The sequence below is a fragment of the Nicotiana tabacum genome, chromosome 13, assembly GCF_000715075.1.
Source record: "Nicotiana tabacum cultivar K326 chromosome 13, ASM71507v2, whole genome shotgun sequence".
Taxonomy (NCBI): domain Eukaryota; kingdom Viridiplantae; phylum Streptophyta; class Magnoliopsida; order Solanales; family Solanaceae; genus Nicotiana; species Nicotiana tabacum.
In genome coordinates, this window is record NC_134092.1 from 90,520,877 (window position 1) to 90,538,990 (window position 18,114).

General features: G+C 38.1%; 1 pseudogene; it reads left to right on the forward strand.

The window, feature by feature from the left end:
- Positions 1-2,227: 2,227 nt before the first annotated feature.
- The window catches only part of LOC107787757 (MLO-like protein 2), a 33,180-nt pseudogene continuing 17,293 nt past the window's right edge, over positions 2,228-18,114 (forward strand).

Genomic DNA, 18,114 nt, shown 5'->3' on the forward strand with positions numbered 1-18,114 from the left:
CCCCTCTTAACACAATGCGTTCGCGAAGGACATGTCGCGTTCGCGGAGGGTAGACCCCCCCCCCCAGTACTTCGCGTTTGCGAACAACTACTCGCGTTCGCGGAGAGTAAATTCCTTCCCTAGCCCAAATCCCCTTCGCTAATGTGAGAGCACCTTCGCGATCACGAAACACAAAATCTCAGGCATCAGATATCAGCAAAACCATCATTCTTCTAAGTTCAAAAATCATTTCGTAGCCTATCCGAAACTCACCCGACCCCTTCGGGTTCCAAACCAAACATGTACACAAGTATAATAATATCCTACGAACTCGCTCGCACGATCAAAATACCAAAATAACACCTAGAACTACGAATCGAACGTCAAAATGAATGATATTTTCAAAGAAACTCAAGAACATGTAATTTTACAACCCGACATACGAATCGCGTCAAATCAACTCCGTTTTGCACCAAATTTTGCAGACAAGTCATAAATACTGAAATGAACCTATATCAAGTTCCGAAATCGTAATGCGAACTCGGTAATAACAAAGTCAACCTACGGTCAAACTTAGAAATTCTTTTAAACCTTCAAATTACTAGTTTTCAATAATTTATGTTAAATTAAGTTAGGGGCTTCCGAGTTCGATTGCGGGCTTACGCCCAAGTCCCAAATCATGATACGGACCCATTGGGATTGTCAAAATACTAATCCGGGTCTGTTTACATAAAATATTGACCGTAATCAACTCAATTAATTGTTAAGACTAAATTTCATATTTTCATCAATTTTGCACATAAAATTTTTTCTAAAAAAGACAAGGATTGCGCACGCAAATCGAGAAAGACTGAACGGAGCTTTTCGAGGTCTCAGAATATAAAAATAAAATCTAAAAATAAAAATGACCTATCGGGTCATCACAATAATCCTTTCTTTTGTTCTTCAATTCTTCATATAGGTAGGTCTTGAGTTATTCTTATCATCAGAGTCGTTGCAAATTTTGGACAGACTGTCTATTGATTGATGCAAAGAATATTCTATGAGATATGATCCAAGGGTTGCCTCTGAATCCACTTCGTAAAAGAAGGCTGGATTCAATTCTCAACTATGCTCTTCTTTCCTTATATTTTCCTAACTTTCAGGAGCAATCAACGACATGTAGTTAATTGATTGTCAAATACTCCATCTTCTGTTTTGCTTGTTGTCTAAATATGAACTCTGTCAAACATGATCTCTTATTTCTTTCTTCGGAGATTTTTTTAATTCTCGAACTTGATTGCTCTTCCTTTTGTCTTGATTGATTTGCTCCGGACTTTGCTAAATTCGGCACTTGCTTGATTGCTCTTCCTTTTATCAATTTCAGCACTTGCATTTCTTTCCCGCATAGATTAGAATTAATTAGGTATTTGCTATTATCAACATTAAAACTTTAAGTGTAACAATATATTTATTAGATATATCATTTAAGTTATTTTTAAGAAGTTTGTTCTTATAATATATGTATACGCGCAACGCGCGTACTGTAAGACTAGATTAATAATAATGATGGGCAAAATGAGATAAAAAAAGATAACGATACGACATAAAGTATAATTTGGTGTAGTCGCGTCGATAACAAAATTCAACAAAAAATAGAAAGAAAAAACTGTAAGACGCAACACCAAAATGGAAAATTAAGAGAAGAAAATTATAAGTTAGCTGATTTGATTAAGGTTGATTGTTTTGTGAATGTGTGTATGTGTAGACACCTAAAGCCAAAATCTGGTGGTCATTAATCAATTCAAATTAAGATGAAAATGGTCAAGTACGAATCCCTTGTAAGTTTGACATATGCCAAAGCTACTACGGAAGAGTAATCTCTGTTCTGAATTTTCAAACTGGTATGATATTATTTGCTATCCACTTCTTACTTTCGGACACGATTCAAACATGTTACATCACAAAACGTCACACATGTTTATAAGGACAAACGTATATAGAGTATCATTTCTTTTTTATATCGACATTTGGTCATGACTCAGCTAATTTTACTACTGACTTTGCTTATGCTCGGCAGAGAAGATAGAGGTCTACACGAATATCAGTTAGAAATCATGTAAAGACAATTACTTAGTTTATTGTTGAAAGCTTGATTATCGCAATATAATTTCTTCCATGCTTATCTTTGAAGCTAAGTAATAACGTACTAGTAACTTTAACATTTTGAGAATTTATTTCCATCAATTAAATTTTGTTTGAATCTGATATGGCTTCAACGAGCTGTATTACTACTTGTGATGAACGTCCACTGGCCAAAACACCAACATGGGCTGTCGCTGTGGTTTGCTTCATATTAGTTGCCATCTCCATGTTCATTGAACAAATCATTCATCATCTTGGAAAGGTAAAGAGTATTTTTTTCTTTTTCCTTTTTTTTTATTAGCCATTTTAATTTGTGTCAGTTGTCCAGTCCACTGGCGATTAATTTGAATTTGGGCCAGATAGGTCTATTAAGGAAATAAAGTTTCCCCTACTAATTATTAAAAAGTATATTTATGGTTAAAGATGAAAGATGTCAACCATTTCCACGGCTTTCTCCTTGCCTGGTGAACTTCTAGGAGTCATTTAAGAAAGGTTAAGGGTACAACTTAAAAATTACATATATAGCAATTTAAATTTTAGGTAAATACTCCTAGTATAATATCATAATTACAAAAAAGTTTGCGGTACCCTGTGAAATACCCAACTTTGTCTGTATTTCAAGTTGCGTGTTACATGAGAAAACTTTTGAACTTAATTACAAGTTTCAGTAAATGCTTTATCAATCTTATTTATCCTAAAATATTTATCACATCTCACTTCCAAGAATCAATCATATTAGGAGTATCTTTTATTGCAATTTATTTAAATTTGGTTACTCCCTTTGTTCTATTTGATGTATATTAGGAGTATCTTTTTAGTATGCTTACAAAAATAATAACATATTATATTTTTATATTTGAAAATACTTTAACTTTAAACAATTTAGCCATTACCTATAGAAAAATCGCATGTTTAAGGCCATAAATTCTACTTTTATTTATTTATTTATTTCTTAACCTTTATATCCAATCAAATATCATCATATTAATTTATAAAATGAAACGACTATAATACATTTCTGTCGTTTTCTTATGTTTTTATTTAAGAAACTAGAACAACGAGGTGGTTGAATTCATTAATAGAAACATTATTACGAAAAAAAAATACAGAGGGGTCCAAACAGAACATCGAAATTGCATAAAATAAATAGGACCCATGCTATTACGATTCAATTAATAAAACGTAGGCGATGCTTTTATATTTTTATGTGAAAGTTACAACTACTTGGTCCGTTTCAATTTGTTAAACCTATTAGACTAGACAAGGAGTTTAAGATTTTATTTTTTTTATACTTGTGGTCTAAAATAATTCATAGTTATTTGTGTGGCTATAAATCATCTCATTAAGAGTAAACCAGAAATTTTGAAGTTAAGTTGTTTCCAAATTTAGAAAGGGTTCATTGTTATTGAAACTGACTAAAAAAAACAATTTCATTGTTTTTGAAATGGAGGGAATATAAGTATATTATTTGCATAGATTATTAAACTAACATTTAAATTTTACTTTCAAGAATGAAATAATTAAAACTACAGCTTACTAATTTTTGAAAGTTGGTCAAATATATCAACAATTGACGAATGGCAAAAAGAAAAAGAAATTGAGATGGATGGAATAATGCTAATTGCAGACTTACAAGGTAGGTTATTGTTCTGAAAATAATTATATTGTGGATGTCCATTTATTACTCTGTTATAGATAATCTTCCTGAAGAAGATTATCCATTTAGTACTCTGTTGAAGTTTATCTACAAGCAGCTGATGCAGGCAGGTTGCAAGCAGCTCAATGAAATGATTTGCAGCAGCTTCTTATTAAACAGGCAGGTTGCAAGCAGCTCATGCAGACAACTTACAAGCAGCTAAAGAAAAGCCTTGCAGCTGCTTCCTGAAAAGCCTCGCAGCTGCTTCATTTCTTCTATAAATAGAGGAGTTTTCAGTTCATTATGTACATAAGTTTGAAGTTTGAATAATATATCAGTTTCTCTCTATACTTGTCTTTACTTTACAGTTTTTATTTTATAACACGTTATCAGTACGAGACTCTGCCATCTCGAGCAAATACTTTGAAAGTATCACAGGTACGAACTTTCTTTTTCTAAATAATGTCAAATCTTTCTAAACTTGAATTTGTAGCCCTGGATATATCGGACAAAAGCTACATGTCTTGGGTGCTTGATGCCGAAATTCATCTTGATGCGATGGGTCTGGCAGATACCATCAAGGACAAAAATCAGGCATCAACCCAAGACCGTGCCAAAGCAATGATATTCCTACGCCATCACCTTGGTGAGGGCCTGAAAATGGAATATCTTACTGTTAAAGATCCAGTCATACTGTTGGATAATTTAAAAGATAGATATGACCACCTGAAGATAGTTATTTTTCCACAGGCACATTATGATTGGACTCATCTAAGGCTACAATATTTTAAATCTATCAGTGAGTATAATTCTACTATGTTCAGAATTATTTCCCAATTAAAATTATGTGGTGATAATATTACTGATCATGGTATGTTGGAAAAAACCTTCACCACTTTTCATGCCTCGAATATGCTCCTGCAGCAACAATATCGAGAAATGAGATTCAAAAAGTATTCTGAACTTATCTCACATCTTCTTGTAGCCGATCAACATAATGGGCTATTAATGAAAAACCATGAAAGCCGACCTATTAGTTCTTGTCCATTCCCTGAAGTGAATGAGACGAACTTCCACCAAGCTAAGCGTGGAAGAGGACGTGGCCTCAGTCATGGTCATGGCCATGGTCGGGGAAGAAACTCTAATCATGATAATAATAATGTACCAAAGAACCCTGCTCACCACCAGCAGTGGAAAAGGAAGGAACAAAAGCATGAAGCGATGCAAGCAGAAAAGCCAAATAATGCATGCTATAGATGTGGGAAAAAAGGGCACTGGTCACGTACATGTCGTATGTCAAAGCACCTGGTTGAGCTGTATCAAGCCTCCCTGAAGAAAACAGAGAAAAATGCTGAAACAAATTTTATTTTTGAAGATAATTTAGACTTCATACATTTGGATGTAGCTGATTACTTTGCACTCCCAGAAGGAGAAACAAGTCATGTGATCGGTAGTGAATCTGTAGAGATGTAAATATTTTAATTTTTGTTGTTTGTAGTAGATAGTATGGTTATGTAATAGTTGTACATAAATAAAACTTATGCTTTGATAATAATGTTTACTATCATATTTATTTTATTTATATCATCTTGAAGAATATGGATAATCCTCAAATTATGTTTGGATCAAAGACCAATCATGAAGATATTTGTGTAATTGATAGTAGAACAACTCATGCCATATTCAAAGATCAGAAATACTTTTCTTATTTGCATAAGGAAAAAGCAAATGTTTCTACAATTTCTGATAATATAAGTTTGATTGAAGGCTCCAGAAGAGCTATTGTATTTCTGTCTAGGGGAACAAAACTTATTATAGACAATGCATTATTCTCCTCCAAGTCCCGAAGAAACTTATTGAGTTTTATGGATATCCGCCAAAATGGGTATCATGTTGAGACGATAGATGAAATGAATATGGAATATCTTTGTATTACAAAGAATGTTTCTGACCATAAGTACATTGTATAAAAGTTACCAACTTTATCTTCTAGCTTATACTATTCAAAGATTAGTAAAGTTGAAATATACTCTATCATAAACCTGAAGTTTACTGATTCAAATACTTTTGTGCTTTGGCATGGCCGTTTGGGCCATCCTGGATCAATAATGATGAGGCGAATTACTGAAAATTCGAGTGGGCATCCATTAATGAACCTGAAGATTCTTACAAATGATGAATTTTCTTGTGATGCTTGTTATCAAGGCAAAATGATCACTAGACCATCACCAATGAAGGTTGGCATTGAATCCCATGCATTTTTAGAACGTATACATGGGGATATATGTAGACCTATTCACCCACTAAGTGGGTTGTTTAGATATTTTATGGTCCTAATAGATGCATCTTCAATATGGTCTCATGTGTGCCTATTATCATCTCGCAACCTGGCGTTTGCAAAGCTATTAGCCCAAATAATTCGATTAAGGGTACAATTTCCAAATTATCCTATAAAGGCTATTCGCCTTGATAATGCTGGAGAATTCTCATCTCAAGCTTTTGATGATTATTGTCTATCAGTTGGGATAAAAGTTGAACATCCTGTAGCTTATGTTCATACTCAAAATGGCCTTGCAGAGTCATTTATTAAACGCCTGCAATTAATAGCAAGACCACTACTTATGAAAATAAAATTGCCCACTACTATTTGGGGCCATGCTATCTTGCATACATCAACACTGATCCGTCTCAGACCGACACATTATAATAAATATTCTCCGTCATAATTAGTTTTTGGACATGAACCAAATATTGCCCATCTACGAATTTTCGGATGTGCTGTATATGTGCCAGTAGTACCACCACAGCGCAGTAAGATGGGCCCGCAGAGAAGATTAGGAATATATATTAGGTTTGAATCACCCTCTATTATTCGCTATCTTGAACCATTGACGGGAGATTTATTTACTGCTCAATTTGCAGATTGTCGGTTTGATGAAATAAATTTCCCACAATTAGGGGGAGAGAAAAAGGAAATCAAAAGAGAAATTGTGTGGAAAGTTTTATCATTATCTCATTTTGATCCACGTACCCCTATATGTAATCAGGAGGTCCAAAAGATCATCCATTTATAAAATATAGCAAATCAAATTCCAGACGTGTTTACTGATTTGAAAAGGATAACTAAGTCACATATCCCTGCAGAGAATGTGCCTATATGAATTGATATCCCAGCAGGACCATCTATTAGCATAAGAACTAGTGAACATAAATCACGCCTGAAGCGTGGTAGGCCTTTGGGTTCTAAGGATCGAAATCCTCGAAAAAGAAAATTGAGAAATGATCAAAACGATACTATAAAGGGATCTCCTGAAGAGACCCAAGATCTGATTAGTTCTGAGATTCCTGAAGAAATCACTGAACCCGAGACTCAAGTGAGCGAGGAACTTTTAATAAGTTCTACTGGTGATGGGATTAATTTAAATCGATCTGAAATAGTGGTGGATAATATTTTTGCTTATAATGTTGCACTTAACATTATGCAAGATAGTGAGGATTGTGAACCCTGATCTGTCGAAGAATGTCAATAAAGATCTGATTGGCCAAAATGGCAAGGGGCAATTCAATCAGAATTGAACGCACTTGCTAAAAGAGAGGTCTTTGGACAAGTAGTCCAAACACCTGCTGGTATAAAACCAGTTTGTCATAAATGGATTTTTGTGCGAAAAAGGAATGACCAAAATGAAGTTTAAAGATACAAGGCTCGCCTTGTCGCACAAGGATTCTCACAACGACCTGGAGTCGATTATGAAGAAATATATTCACCCATTATGGATGCCATAACATTTCGATATCTCATCAGTTTAGCCTTACGTGAAAGGCTTGAAATATATATGATGGATGTAGTTACAACTTATTTGTACGGGTCACTTGATAATGAGATTTACATGAAAATCCCTGAAGGATTTAAAATGCCTGAACCATATTCGAAATCTCGGGAAATGTATTCAATCAGATTATAAAGATCTTTGTACGATTTAAAGCAATCTGGTCGCATGTGGTATAATCGCCTTAGTGAATATTTACTGAAAGAGGGTTACATAAATGTTGTTATTTGTCTATGTATTTTTATAAAGAAAATGCTATTAGAATTTGTTATACTTGTTGTTTATGTTGATGACATAAATCTTGTTGGAACTCCAGAAGAGCTCCAAAAAGCAATTGAATATCTTAAGAAAGAATTTGAGATGAAAGATCTTGGAAAGATAAAACTTTGTCTTGGACTGCAAATTGAACATTTCACAAACGGGATCTTTATGCATCAATTTGCCTATATAGAAAGGGTCTTAAAACGCTTTTACATGGATAAAGCGTACCCATTAAGTACACCAATGGTTGTTCGATTACTTGAAGTGAATAAGGACCCGTTCCGACCTCCAGAAGAGGATGAAGAACTCCTTGTTCCTGAAACACCATATCTCAGTGCAATTGGTGAACTTATATATCTTGCTAATGCTACAAGGCCTGACATAGTATTTTCTATTAATTTACTAACAAGATATAGCTCTTCTCCTACTCGGAGATATTGGAATGAGATTAAGCATATTTTGCGATATTTAAAGTGAACTCTTGATATGGGTTTGTTTTATGCTAACAAAGGTAGTGCAGATCTTGTTGGTTATGCAGATGCGGGTTATTTATCTGATCCCTATAAAGCTTGATCTCAAACCGAGTACGTGTTTACATGTGGAGGTACTGTCATATCATGGCGCTCCACAAAGCAGTCAATTATTGCTACTTCTTCAAATTATGCTGAGATAATAGCTATTCATGAAGCAAGTAGGGAATGCGTATAATTGAGATCGGTGATTCATTTTATTCAAGAAAAATGTGATTTGGAGTGTGATAAAAGATCCACAATTTTATCCGAAGATAATGCTGCATGTATAGCCCAATTGAAGAGAGGATTTATAAAAGGAGATAGAACGAATCACATTTTACCAAAATCATTCTACACATACGATCTTCAGAAAAATAGTGACATTGATGTGCAACAAATCCGTTCAAGTGACAATCCGTCAGATTTATTCACTGAATCTTTGCCAGCTTCAATTTTTGAGAAGATGGTAAACAAGATTGGAATGCGGAGACTCAAATATTTGAAACAAGGTTTTCATCAGGGGGAGTAAAATACGCGATGTACTCTTTTTTTCTTACTAAGGTTTTTTCCCACATGGTTTTCCTTATAAGGTTTTTAATGAGGCAGCTAAAAATGCGTATTACTAAATATGTGTACTCTTTTTCCTTCACTAGGATTTTTTCCACTGAATTTTTTCTAGTAAGGTTTTAACGAGGCACAATACCTTTTAATGAACATCCAAGGGGGAGTGTTATGAAAATAATTATATTGTGGATATCCATTTATTACTCTGTTATAGATAATCTTCCTGAAGAAGATTATCCATTTAGTACTCTGTTGAAATTTATCTACAAACAGCTGATGCAGGCATGTTGCAAGCAGCTCAATGAAATGATTTGCAGCAGTTTCTTATTAAACATGCAGGTTGCAAGCAGCTCATGCAGACAACTTACAAGCAGCTAAAGAAAAGCCTTGCAGCTGCTTCCTGAAAAGCCCTGCAGCTATTTCCTTTCTTCTATAAATAGAGGAGTTTTCAGTTCATTATGTACATAAGTTTGAAATTTGAATAATATATCAGTTTCTCTTTATACTTATCTTTACTTTACAGTTTTTATTTTATAACAGTTATTACCTTTCTTGATTTTTCTCGACCCATGTAGAACTAAGGTATTCTTTTAATCTTTGTTTCCTAAATATTCATGAGTTAATATTTTCGTATGGTCATTGAACTTTATTCAAATTTATTAATAAAATCATAAATATTTTTTTTACATTAAAGTAATTAAAATTTACTCATTGTAAACAATAAAGTTACAAAATTATGTACTGTAAAAATCTATTTTTTGTTACCTTAAAGTAGGTGAAAGTATACTCACTATTAGTATAAAATCGCTAATTTATACACTATAATGACAAAATTTACTCATGAAGGTGACTTTACTGTTATACGAGTAATATTTTGGGACTTAAGTGTTATAATGGGTAAAATTCAACTACTTTAATATGACAATAAATAATTCTGTGACTTTATTATTATAGTTATACAGAATCAATGAATTTAATGAGACAAAAAATATTTCATGATTTATTATAGGGGATAAAGTTCTATAATCATGTGAAAACTAACCCGGAGAAATGCCTTATATAGATATGAGGACTTTTTGTTCAAGCCGGATAATTATATTTGTTAGTAATCTGACAGGACCATATAAAATTAATTGACTTGCTAACTTCTGTTTTATCCTGATTTAAATGCAGGGAAAAATCCAATTTGCTTCAAAATACGCAATTCACCAGCTCCACATTTTTATCTTTGTGTTATATTGTATTACAACTTTGGGATTTGGCAAACTAAGGGTAACTTCTCACTAACTTAAACATATATCTATATATGTATCAATGAATTGATAATAGTAATTATTAATATTCATTTAAAAAATGGTTCATCTCCCAAATGACCAAGGAATTGTTTGTTTGTGAACTTCATTTGCAAAAGCAGAAGCTATTATATGCAAAATTTTGTTTTTTCACCAGTTTCGAACTAGATTTCAACTACAGGGGTTTGTTTGTGAGATACTCTTTTTCCCTTAGAACATTGATTTAAAATATCAAAAGACAAACCTTCATTTAAAGGCATTCGACGGCTGTGCAATCTATTGCTATTGTTTTCTCTTAACTCAATTATATAAATTATTATAGGAATTTTTAAGACTAAATAGGCCTAATTCAAGATATGATTGTGGTTGTTTGACCAACGTTGAAATGCAGATGAGGACATGGAGAGCTTGGGAGGATGAATCTAAGACAATTGAGTACCAATTCTATAATGGTTAGATTTTGGACCACAATTTCTTTTAATAAACAAAATTTTTATTATACAAACTACAGCAATTACAATGCGAAAATGGAAACCTCACCAACAAGCTAGCTGAAAGCCTGAAAGTTCATGTATCCAAAAGTGATGACCCAAACGGTCATCTTATATTTTAGAATTCAAATTTGTGCTCTTAAACCTTAAAAATCTCATTTTTATCCTCCTCGATTTGTGTGCGCAGTCCGGGCAAGTTTCCGGAAAGCTTTTATGTTGAAAACTAATGAAAATAAGAATTTTTGCCTTAAAAGTTGATTTTAGTTGACTTCGATCAATATTTTTGGTAAACGGGTCCGTATCCGTATTTCAATGGTCTCGGTGGGTCCGTATCGAATTATGGGACCTGGGCGTATGCCCGCAATCGAATTCGGAGGTCCCTAACTCAAGTTATGAATTTTTAATAAAAATTAAAAGTCTGAAAATTAATTGTTTTAAAGAAGTGATTGATGTTTGGCATTGTTAGTATCGGGTCTGTATTCTGGTTCCGGAGTTCAGTACAGGTTCATTATGATATATAAGACATGTCTGTGAAATTTGGTGAGAAATATAGTTGATTTGACGTGATTCGGACGTCCAGTTGAGAAAATAGAAATTTTAAAGTGTTCTTGAGAATTTCATTTGATTTGGTGCTAAATTCGTAGCTCTAGGTGTTATTTTGGCGATTTGATCGCGCGAGCAAGTTTGTATAATGTTTTTAGACTTGTGTACATGTTTGGTTTGGAGCCCCGAGGGCTCGGGTGAGTTTCGGATAGGCCACAGGATGTTTTGGACTTTGGAAATCTGGTTTTTCTGCAGAGTCTGTGTTCTGGCATTTCCTTCTTCGTGTTCGCGAAGGTACTCTCGCGAACGCGAAGAGTAAACTGGGCAGCTGAAGTTTTCTTCTTCGCGAACATGAAGGCCTGGTCGTGAATGCGAAGTGATGGGGGACTTACCCTTCGCGAATTCGACCGGCTCAACGCGAACGCGAAGCATGTGGGGACCTGGGGAGGGGTTGGTCGTTGCTTCATCGCCAACGCGAGCCATGCCTCGCGAACGCGAAGGCCAGGGGGGAGTAATCATCGCGAACGCGAAGGCTTGGCAGCCAGTACCCTTCGCGAATGCGACAGTGCTCTTGCGAATGCGATGAACACTGTCGCCCAGCACTTAACAGAATCCAATAACGAGATTTTAGCCAAAAAGTCATTTTTCTCAAAAACCAAACGGTGAGAGGCGATTTTTCAATAGTCATTTCTTCCCCAAATTATTGGTGAGTGATTCTAAACCATTTTCTTTCAATTACCCATTACATTTCTTGAATTTTCAACCTAAAATCTAGAGTTTTCATGGTAGGATTAGGGGTTAGGGTAGAAACTAGGGATTTCGGGAATTTGGAGACTTAGACCTCAATTTGAGGTCGGATTCCAAGACTAATTATATATTCGGGCTCGGGGGATGAATGGGTAAAAGGATTTTGGTCCGAACCTCGGATTTTGACCAAGCGGACCCGGGGTCGATTTTTCGAGTTTTTGGAGAAAAATTTGGGAAATTTAGTTTATGAAAAATAATTGACTCCTTTAGCAATATTTGATATTATTGAGTCATTTTTAATAGATACGAGTGGTTTGGAGGTGAATTCCAAAGAAAATGTTGTGATTGAGAATTAAGTGGCCTTCGGAACGAGGTAAGTATTGAGTATTTGCTACATGTTTTGTTGTTGAATACGACGTATAGTTGAGGTGAAGAGCATCTATACATTGTGGTCGAGTCATAGCATGCGAGTGAAATTCCATTTCTTGTAAATTTGTAGTCTTAAATCTTGTTATCCATGCTTATTGTTGTTGTTAAAATGTTGGGAGACTTGTATCCGGTCCCACCAAGGTTGATAAAATTGCGAATATTGATTCGAGGTCGAGATGTCAAATTGTGAAAGTAATCATTGATGAAATATTGATTTCTTGTGAAACTTCTGTCTATCCATTGTTATTGATTCTATGAATTGTGAGGAAGAGTGTAAAGCACGAAGGGTGATGCCGTGCATAATTTAATTATATTGTGAGGAAGAGTGTAAAGCACGAAGGGTGATATCGTGCTTAATTTAATTATATTGTGAGGAAGAGTGTAAAGCACGAAGGGTGATGCCGTGCATAATTTAATTATATTGTGAGGAAGAGTGTAAAGCACGAAGGGCGATGCCGTGCATTTTTCCTTGTTGTTTTAATTACTCAATTCGTTTAAGGATTTCTGTTTAATTCTATCTTTTCATTATTCTCACTCTTTATGTTGTATTCCCCCACTGTATGTTCCCTTCCCATTATTTTCGCATTATTGCTTTATTTACTGTCGTTGCCACTAGCATGATTATACTATTCAGGTTATATGTGAGTGTCTTGTCCTAGCCTCGTCACTACTTCACCGAGGTTAGGCTCGACAGTTACCAGTACATGGGGTCGGTTGTACTGATGCTGCACTCTGCATTTTCTGTGCACATTATGATACCGGCTCAGGTTGATCGAGATTTGCTACTAGTCCGCTGTCCGGAGACTCAAGGTAGAACTGTCGGCGTTCAAAGACCTTGAAGTCCCCATCTATCCTTTATGTCTTACTGTTTTCTTTCATTCGGACAGTTGTATCTCTTTTAGGCTATTACTTGTTATAAATTCAAGAATGCTCGTGAATTATGACTCCAGATACGGGTGGTAGTAGTTAATATAGATTTATGATATTCCGACTTGTTATATTTCATCGTAGTTAATTATTTCTAATTATTGAACGGAAATAAGGAATTGGTAAATGATTCTCTAATGTTGGCTTGCCTAGCAAGTGAAATGTTTGGCGCCATCACAGTCCCGTCGGTGGGAAATTTCGGGTTGTGACAGTTGGTATCAGAGCACTAGGTTGCCTAGGTCTCACGATTCACGAGAAAGCTTAGTAGAGTCTGGAGGATCGGTACGGAGACATCTGTGCTTATCTTCTAGAGGCTATGAAGTTTAGGAACAAGTTTCACTTATATTCTTCTATGTCGTGCGATCTTTCTTGCTCAATACTGATTGAACTCTTCTACTCTTATTCTCTCGCAGATGGCGAGAACACGTACAACTTCCTCCGCTGAGCAGCAGCCAGAGCCTCCAATGATAGCTCCTACGCGGGGCAGAGGTCGAGGTCGAGGCCGAGGCCATGCCATAGGCCGAGGCAGGGGCAGGGGCAGGGCTCAGCCTAGGGCCCGAGCAGCAGCCCCAGTAGTGAAGCCTCAGATAGAGCTTGACGAGAAGGTTCCAGCCCAGACTGTTCCTGCCGGACCAGCTCTGGTTCCGGAGGGGTTCATTGCCACTCCAGTACTTCAGGACGCTTTGATCCGTTTGGTGGGCCTTATGGAAAGTGTGGCCCAGACTGGAACATTTCCCATGGAACCAGCAGTCTCTCAGGCTCTAGGAGAAGCCCAGACTCCTACCACTCCCACTCCAGAGCAGATAGATCCCCTGTATCAGGCTCCAGCCACTCAGCCAGTCAGATTAGTTTAGCCGGTTATTGCGGCACAGGTCGGAGATGGGCCAGCTATGTCCTCTGAGGCCTTATGGAGATTAGACATGTTTATCAAGCTCTTTCCTGTTCACTTCAGTAGTGCTCCTTCAGAGGACACCCAGGAGTATCTTGACAGCTGTCACGAGGTTTTACGGAATATGGGTATAGTGGAGACCAATTTTGCTGCATTTCAGATGACGGGTTCCTCTAAGAAATAGTGGAGAGATTACTTGTTGACCAGACTAGCAGGGTCGCCTGCTCTTACTTGGGACCAGTTCTCTCAGCTCTTCATAGAGAAGTTTCTGCCTATCACATTGAGAGAGGAACGCCGCCATCAGTTTGAGCGTCTCCAGCAGGGCAGTATGACTGTTACTCAGTATGAGACCCGTTTTATGGATTTGTCCCGTCATGCTATTCTTCTGCTTCCCACCGAGAGAGAGAGAGGGTGATGAGGTTTATTGATGGACTTGCTCAGCCTATCAGATTACAATGGCTAAGGAGACGGGGAGTGAGATTTCTTTTCAGGCGGCTGCAAATGTCGCTAGACGAGCCGAACTGGTTCTTACTCAGGGAGGTCAGGGGTCTGACAAGAGACCGCGTCATTCCAGTGAGTTCAGTGGTGCCTCATCTAGAGGAAGGAGTACTTTTGGTAGAGGCCATCCTCCCAGGCCGTCTCATTCAGCGCTCCAGGCATCCCACAGTGCCTTAGGTGGTCGTGGCCCTGAGATGCATTATTCTGACCAGCTAGCCTACAGTGCACCACCAGCTCCTATTAGTGCACCTCCACTCCAGAGTTATCAGGGTAGTTATTCAGGTCGACAGGGTCAGCAGTCACATCAACCGAAGTTATGTTATACTTGTGGTGATCCGAGGCACATTTTTAGATTTTGCCCTCGGGCAACGTGCAGCTCACAACATTAGAGTTCTTGTGCCATGGTTCCGGCACCAGTTGCTGTACCACCTGCTCAGCCAGCCAGAGGCAGGGGTCAGAAAACCATAGGTAGAGGCCAGACTGTTAGAGGTGGAGGTCAGGCAGTTAGAGGTGGAGACCAGCCATTTAGAGGCCGTCTCAGGGACGTGGTTCAGGGTGGTGGGGCCCATCCCCGGTGTTATGCTTTCCCAGCCAGGCTTGAGGCTGAGTCATCTGATGCTGTAATCACAGGTACTGTTTCAGTTTGTAGTAGAGATGCTTTAGTTCTATTTGATCCGGGATCTACCAACTCCTATGTGTCATCCTATTTTGCTTCCTTTTTGGTTGTGCCTCGTGATTCTTTAAGTGCTCCTGTGAATGTGTCCACACTAGTGGGAGATGCTATTGTTTTAGATCGTATTTATCGTTCGTGTGTGGTCACCATTGGGAGTCTTGAGACTCATGTAGATCTTCTACTTCTCGACATGGTTGATTTTGATGTCATACTGGGTATGGATTGGTTGTCACCTTATCATGCTATATTAGATTGTCACGCCAAGACAATGACCTTAGCCTTGCAGGGGTTGCCTCGATTAGAGTGGAGAGGAAATCTTGGACATTCTGCCAGCAGGGTTATCTCTTATGTGAAGGCTCGGCATATGGTAGAGAAGGGGTGTCTAGCTTATTTGGCTCATATCCGCGATTCTAGTGCGGAGGTTCCTTCCATAGATTCGGTGCCGATTGTTCGTGCGTTTCCAGAGGTGTTTCCTGCAGACCTGCCGGGGATGCCACCCGACAGGGATATTGATTTATGCATTGATTTAGCTCCGGACACTCAACCTATTTCCATTCTGCCATATCGCATGGCCCCGCCAGAGTTGAAAAATTGAAGGAGAAGTTGCAAGATTTGCTTAATAAAGGCTTCATTAGACCTAGTGTCTCGCCCTGGGGTGCACTTATGTTTTTTTGTGAAGAAGAAAGATGGATCGATGAGGATGTGTATAGATTATCGGTAGTTGAAAAAAGTCACCATCAAAAACAAATATCCATTGCCGATGATTGATGATTTATTTGATCACCTTCAGGGTGCCAAGGTTTTTCAAAGATTGATTTGAGATATGGCTACCATCAGTTGAGGATTAGGGCATCCGATGTTCCTAAGACAACCTTTTGGGCTCGGTATGGGCATTATGAGTTTCTAGTGATGTCATTTGGGCTAACAAATGCCCCAGCATCATTCATGGATTTGATGAACCGGGTGTTAAAACCCTACTTGGATTCCTTTGTGGTTTTGTTTATTGATGATATCTTGATCTACTCCCACAATCGAGAGGAGCATGAGCAGCACCTTCAGATCATTCTTGAGACTCTGAAAGACAGCCAATTATATGCTAAGTTCTCAAAATACGAGTTTTGGTTTAGTTTAGTTGCTTTCTTGGGTCACGTTGTATCAGTAGATGGTGTTTAGGTGGATCCTAAGAAGATTGAGGCAGTTCAAAACTGGCCTAGACCCGCATCAGCTACAGAGATCTGTAGTTTCCTGGGTTTGGCGGGCTATTACCGTCGATTTATGGAGGGGTTTTCTTCCATAGCAGCCCCGTTGACCAGATTGACCCAGAAGGGTGCCCCGTTCAGATGGTCAGACGAGTGTTAAGCGAGCTTTCAGAAGCTCAAGACTGCTTTGACTACGGCACCAGTATTGGTGTTACCCACAGGTTCAGGATCTTATACAGTATACTGTGACGCATCTCGCATTGGTCTGGGAGCGGTATTGATGTAGGGTGGCAAGGTTATTGTATATGCTTCACTGCAGCTAAAGGTTCACGAGAAGAATTACCCTATTCATGACCTAGAGCTGGCAGCCATTGTTCACACGCTGAAGATTTGGATGCACTATCTTCACGGCGTGCCATGTGAGGTATTCACTGATCATCGAAGCTTGTAGTATTTGTTCAAGAAGAAGGAACTCAATTTGAGGCAGAGAAGGTGGTTGGAGCTATTGAAAGACTATGATATCACCATATTGTATCATCCCGGGAAGGCCAATGTGGTGGCCGATGCTTTGAGTAGAAAATCAGCTAGTATGGGTAGCCTTGCATATATTCCAGTGGGTAAGAGACCCCTTGCATTGGATGTTCAGGCCTTGGCCAACCAGTTCGTGAGGTTACATGTTTCTGAGCCCAACCATGTTCTAGCTTGTACATTTGCTCGGTCTTCTTTGTTTGAGCGCATCAGAGATGGCAGGATGACGATCCTCATTTACTTGTCCTTAGAGACACAGTGAGGCACGCTGGTGCCAAGCAGGTTACTGTTGGAGATGACGGAGTTTTGACGATGCATGGTCGTATCTGTGTGCCTAATGTGGATGGATTTCGTGAGTTGATCCTTGAGGAGTCCCACAGTTCCCGGTATTCTATTCATCCGGGCACCACCAAGATGTATCAGGACTTGAGGCAGCATTATTGGTGGAGGCGAATGAAGAAGGACATAGTTGACTATGTAGCTCGGTGCCTAAATTGCCAGCAGGTAAAGTGTGAGCATCAGAGACCCGGTGGTTTACTTCAGAGGTTAGATATTCCTTAGTGGAAGTGGTAGCGTATCACTATGGATTTTGTTGTTGGACTCCCACGGACACAGAGGAAGTTCGATGCAGTTTGGGTTATTGTGGACATGCTGACTAAGTTAGTGCATTTCATTCCTATGGCAGTTACATATTCCTCGGAGCGGTTAGTAGAGATTTATATTCGGGAGATCATCCGTCTTCACGGTGTACCCATGTCTATCATTTTCGATCGAGGTATGCAATTTACCTTGTACTTTTGGAGGGCATTCCAGCGTGAGTTGGGTACGTGGGTTGAGTTGAGCACAACATTTCATCCTCAGACGGACGGGCAGTCCGAGCCTACTATTCGGATCTAGGAGGATATGCTCTGCTCTTGTGTTATAGACTTCGGAGGATTGTGGGATCAGTTCTTGCCCCTTGCAGAGTTTGCCTACAACAATAACTACCAGTCGAG